Genomic DNA, 6112 nt, shown 5'->3' on the forward strand with positions numbered 1-6112 from the left:
ACTATAAGAAGGCAGAAAAGAAACAGCTCAAACATATCACACAGCTGCAAGGAGATGTATATAGGATATTTTGTTTTCTCCCCAATTACAGTTAAAAACAATTTCTAACATTCATTTTTAAAAATTGAGTTGCAAATACTATTACTCCCTCTATTCCCCGTCCCTGAGAGATGTAATAGATGATATTTGGAGGGTATATTTGATGGTATACTAGATAACTAATAGATCAGGTAGTTATCTTCCTTTGCTTACCCTCCTCCCTCTATATCTCCCTTCCTCCCTCTTCCAGCCTCCTTTCCTCCCCTCTCCCTTTCTTCTTCAGCCTTCTTCTAAGTCACTCAGGGTGAGCTGTGAAGTTTTAGAGGAAATACTCTTTTCTCTTCTTTATCTCACGTAAGGGTTTATTGGGGAAAACAGGACAAGGGTGGAGCATGGAGGTAAGAGGGATGGGATATCCCTATTATCTACAATGAGTGTTAGGTTGGAGGATATTGAGAGAAATGGCAATTCAGTCACTAGCATGAAACAGAGCCAGTCAGAGAGAGATATATAAGAACTATTGTCATTCTTCTTCTGCCTTCAAATTAGCCAGGTCACCTCCAACTTAATTATCCCAAGTCCCAGAGATAAAACCAGCTTCTTCCTTCAGGTCTTCCTTCAGGTCAATCAGAAAGCTCAAAGACCCAGAAAAAGTCCAGCAGTTGGTTTGGCTTCAAACTACTTTTCCCAGTCACATTCCAAAAGGAATTTTCATTTGACTGACCAATGACCCATCTCCAGCTTCTGTTCTTTGTATACATTTTCTTATAATTTCTCTCTTCTCCACAGAGAGCAAGCAATCTGATCTAGACTTTACTTGATCAATCACATGAAATATTTTTTCTTATTGATCATTTTGTGGAAGAAATCTCAAACCAAAGAAAATAAAAGTAAGGAAAAAAGGGAAACATGTTTAGTCTGAATTCAGAGTCACCATCAGTTCTTTCTCTGGAAGCAGATGGTTTTTCTTATCACATGTCCTTTGGGATTGTCTTACAACACTGAATTGCTGAAGATAATTGAGACCTTCACAGCTTCTGACCACACAATGTTGCTGTTATCCAATAAAATATTCTCTTCCTTCTTCTCATACTTTGCATCAGTTCATAGGAGTCTTCCCAGGTTTCTCTGAAATGATCCTGCCTATTATTCCTCATAGCCCAACTATAATCACAAACCACAACTTGTTGGGCCATTCCCTAATTAATGAATGTCCCTCCATTCCCAATTCTCTGCTATCACAAAAAGATCTGCTATATAAATATCTTTGTATAAATTGGTTCTTTCTCCCTATTTGGGCTCTCTCTGGGATACATACTTAGATAAAAGGGTATGCACAGTTTGAAATCCCTTTGGACAAAGTTACAAATGGCCCCCCAAAAGGTCAATCAATTCAAGATAAGTCCACCAACAGTTCATGAGTGTGCAAGCTCTGACACATCTCTGAATTGATCATTTTCTTTTTCTGGCACAATGGACAAGTTGACATGTGTGAGGTGTTTTAGAGGTGTTTTAATTTGCAGTTTAAGGTACCTTTAAAACATATAGCTGTTTTTTGCTATTCTTCAAGGTCCATCTCTGACCATCTTGGACATTGTGTTCTAAAATAATTCTTAATCGCTTTGCAAGAGTTATTGACAAAGATCCTTCTAACTTGTCTTAAGCTATTCTCTTTAGTTAGGTCCCAATCCAGGTATCTGTCCCCAAACTAGATTATTCTATCCATGAATCTGGAGGGTGTTTCTTCCTCCTTTTGCTTAATGTTTTCAAGTTCCATCCACTTATCTGTACTGTTTGTGCATTTCCTCATTGCTGTAAGAATGGCCTCTCTACAACGGTATAGTTATAGCTAATCCTCAGGGTTGTTATAGTCCCATTCGGGATCCTGAGATGGCCAATGCGCTGCATTCTGCCCCCCAGGTTTTGTTGACATGAACAATTATTTTATTTTTCTCACATTCAGTTAAAAAAGCCTGTAGCAAGTTCTCAATGTCCTTGTAAGATGGATTATACTGTCTCCCATCTTTTTTGTTACTAGAAAGGGATCTTGTTCATATGTGGGGATATTTCGTGTAAATTCATTTATTTCTTGGGGAGTAAATGGTATCCTGTGTCTTAAAGTCACCACATCCCCATTCCATCCTATTTCAGGTACTTCTCTTAGAGGAAACAGGCCTCTAGTTGAATTTTGTACCTGTGGGTCAGTTTGACAAGGACAGGTTTCTCTAGGAGGATGAGATCTCCTTTTCGCTGGAATTTGATTTTCTGTAGGAGAGGGAACATGAGAAACTGGGATTGCAGGGGAAGGGTTTTGGGGATTAAATTCAGTCAAAATTTGCACTACACAAGAGAAGCAGTCTGTTAACTGAGCTATAGGGAAGGTGTTTTCCATCTCTATTTCAGGGAAGGAAATTTCCTCATTCAAAGGTTCAGAAACAGGTCTGTTTCTGGTAGAGTGGGTGTTTGCCAATTAATCCTATAAGAAACATTTTAGATCTTCTAATTGGGCTTGCATTTTATTCTCAATTATTTTTTATTTTAGCATTTCTAAATACAGTATTGAGGAGTACAAAAATGACATTACATATTAATATAAAAAATTGGAGGCATCCTGCTTTCCTCAATGCCCCTAATTCTTCAACTGCCATATAAATGTTGAAGAATGTAGTATTCATTTATATATGTGTGTGTGTGTATATATATATATATATATGTATATATATATATATAGTAATTATTTTTCTAATGGTCTTCACAAAATATGTGGGGAGCAGGACAAGGCAAAAACTTTCCACAGGTTTTTTTTTGTTTTGTTTTGTTTTGCTTTGTTTTTCACTCCTAATCTAGGCAGTTGTTCCCTAAGGGAAAGGATATTTAGAAATAGCTCTCCCAGCCAGGACCTTAGGGCCCTGTTGCTAGGATTAAAAAAAACAACAACTGTGTTCTATCTAACTATCAGAGTCACACAGCTGGGAAGTATCTGAGGTCCGATTTGAACCTAGGACCTTCTGTCTCTAGGCCTGGCTCTCAATCCACTGAGCCACCCAGCTGCTCATTAAGATTAAAAGGGAAAAAATGCTGATTTCAATTTAACTTAAGGAGAAAAGAGAAGAGAGAAGAACTTTTTTATACTCACCTGTTCTAGCAGCTGTGTCTTTAAGCCGAGTTAGCTGTTAAAAAGGACTGAGTGGTGAGAAAGTAGGGTAAAAAGGCAAGAAAATTCAGGAAGTTTATTGAGGGAACTTGTTAGACTTCCATGGTCAGCCACAATGTGATAACGAAAATAACTTTAAAAGACTGTTATATATTAATTTAAGGTCACCAAAGAATTCAGCTATGTAATTCCTAAATGAAAACTCAAGTCAGCTGCCAACCTTTTTTATGGTGTTTTAATTACAAACAGGAGGAAGAAAGTATTAGAGGGAGAGAAAGAGAGAGGGAAAAGGGGAGAGAAGAAAATAGGGCTTAAATACCCACTCTGCTTAGGCCAAGCCAAAGTGGGCCCAAGGCCCTGGATAGCCAAGGCAAAGAAAGAGATCAGTCCCTATCACTCACGTGACCAAAATGGAGAAAACAGTCTGTGGGCTCCTCCAACTCCAAGCACCAGTTCCCCCCCTCACAGGAAGCCCTGAGAACTCCTGAGCTGTTCTCTACCTCACTTCCTGTGTCTCACATGTGCCAATGGTGGCTCTAGCTTGACCTAGGACTGCCCAGAGGTCTGTCCCTTTTGCACATGTCTGTTGAAGGCCATATTCTCAAATAATTAAATCTTGAGTTTTGCTGAAGCCCTTCCTAATCCTGTTACCCTGAGTAGGGTGGAGATTGTAGTTTCCAAGACCTGATTCTGTTATTCCAAGTATCTCTATTGTTATTGATCAGGAAATAGCTAAATCCCATCTTCTAAAGAATGGTCTGAACAGGGTTGAGTAGTTTTGAAATTCACACTCCTATTCTGAGAAAAAGGCCCCATTTCTGTATCAGGGCCCTTCCTGGGCTCACCCCAAACTCCTCAGACTCTCTCTGGGTCAGGGAGCTCAGCAGCAGAAGGTCAGGGGGTGGGCGGGGGGAGGTGTCACCCACTGGAATGGATACAAAAGCCACAGGAGAGCTTTCTGGGTTCATCCCCAGCTGCCTGGTTCTGGCTGTCACTGGCAAGGACCCTGACCATTCCTACAACAGGCTCTCCTGGGTATATACTGACCTTCCAGCCCCTTCCTCTACCCTCACACCTTCCTCCATATCCTCTGATTCTTTAATGTATATGCTACTAGATTCTCTAATTCTCACTGGGGCTCCATGATATTTCTATTATTTCTTTCTGACTTCTCCCCTGGGGCACTGGTAGGTACCCCCATGACCCTCCCCGAGCCCAAAAGGGCCTCGAGCAGGCACTTGAGGACTACTGGGATGGGAGAGCTCCCAGGTGGTCCCCTGAAGCCCCCCACCCACCCAGCAGGCCTTTGTCTTTGTTTTTTGTCAGATTCCACCCACCTTGACCTCTTGGCCCTGTTGCTGGTTCTCCTCATCCTCCTTATTTCCCTCCCCCTCCCCTTCCCCCACCTTCATTTGACCACCCTTCACCTGCCAGAATCTCCTGAGATGTTTCAACCCCCCTAGAACCCTTAGATAGCCCCTAGTTATGGACCTCACATTCCTTCAGCCCCCCCCATGGGGTCCTGCTCTCCCCCAGGAGCCCTCTGCTGCCCCTACCTTCCTCAGGCTGTATCTATGCAGTCTGTGGGGTGGAAGAGGACAGCCCCTAGGATGGTAGTGAAGAGCCAGCTCCCAAACCCCTTCTTTCCCCTCCATGACCCCTAACCCCAGAAGTCCCTGTCCCTCCCCCTCCTGACATATGCCAGGAGCCATAATGACCCTTAACCCCAGGAGTTCCTGACACCCCCCCTCCAGGAACTGATAACGACCCTAACTGATAACACCCCAGCCCCAGGAGTTCCTGTTCATTCCCCCCACCCCAGGAATTCCTCTGTACTCCCCCTACTACAAAAGTGTATAAAAAGCCTACAAGCCCCAGATTCAGTGCCAGACATTTTTAGTGCTGAGCCCAAACTGCAGTTTGTATAATAAACCCCTCCTGTGTGTTACATTGTTGGTCTTGGTTTCATCTTTGGAATCAATAACCGGGCACTTCATATGAGGGCTTGTTCCAGGATCCCATGAAGGAAACAGAGTATGACCAACAGAGGGAGGGGGCCCCTGTCACTGGGGCAACTGGAGCAGATGGGATCCGGAACACATCACATCTCAGTGGAGGATGGTAGGGTCCAGTGAATAGCTTCTGGAGGGGTTGAATGAATGTGTGGAGAGTGTTGTATGAAAATGAGGGGGTAAGGTTTCCTGAGTCATCGACATATGGTTAAGTGGCTAACCACTGATCACTGGCCCAGGGGTTATTCAGGACGGCCTATTGCCAAGCTGAACTAAGTAGGGAAAACTGCCTACCTATTTCTGAGTGTGGACTGGGAAAGTACGCAATTATTTTTTCCCATGAGGGGATGGGTCAGAAATCCTGGGAAGCATGTGGATGAAGACTGTGACACCCCTCTTGGCTACCTTCACCTAAGGATCCCTGACTCCCTCTCCCTTGAATGAACCATGGGAAGGACCTGTCAGACTTGACTCCCTTAAGCAGGGTATTCTGGCCAGTTGATTTTAGTCAACTTTATTTGGGGTGGTTAGAGGCCTCCTTGTTGGAATTCAGGGAGGTTAGGTTGGAAGTAGGAAACCCAGTGGACGAACTGGAGGAAGGGGCTGCGGCCCCAGGGGATCCTGGCCACACTGCTCTGTTTTGGGGACCACTCACCCCAAGCCCCTTGAGGTGAGTAGAGGAGCATATCTAACCCAATGTTCATATTTGTTGTGTCTGTCTTGGATGTCCAGTCCATCACATATTGCCCTGTCTGCTTTTGTGTTGGGAAAAATGGCTCTAAATTTTTTTTATGATGATTTATGATTTTATGATTTATAATGTCATAAGGATGACATTAGAAAATAAGTCTTGTAATATTAGTTTAGAGATAAGAAGTAGAGAAGCTGGCTTGAGAAAATTAGAGTT

Source organism: Monodelphis domestica, chromosome 3, assembly GCF_027887165.1.
Source record: "Monodelphis domestica isolate mMonDom1 chromosome 3, mMonDom1.pri, whole genome shotgun sequence".
NCBI classification, from domain to species: Eukaryota; Metazoa; Chordata; class Mammalia; order Didelphimorphia; family Didelphidae; genus Monodelphis; species Monodelphis domestica.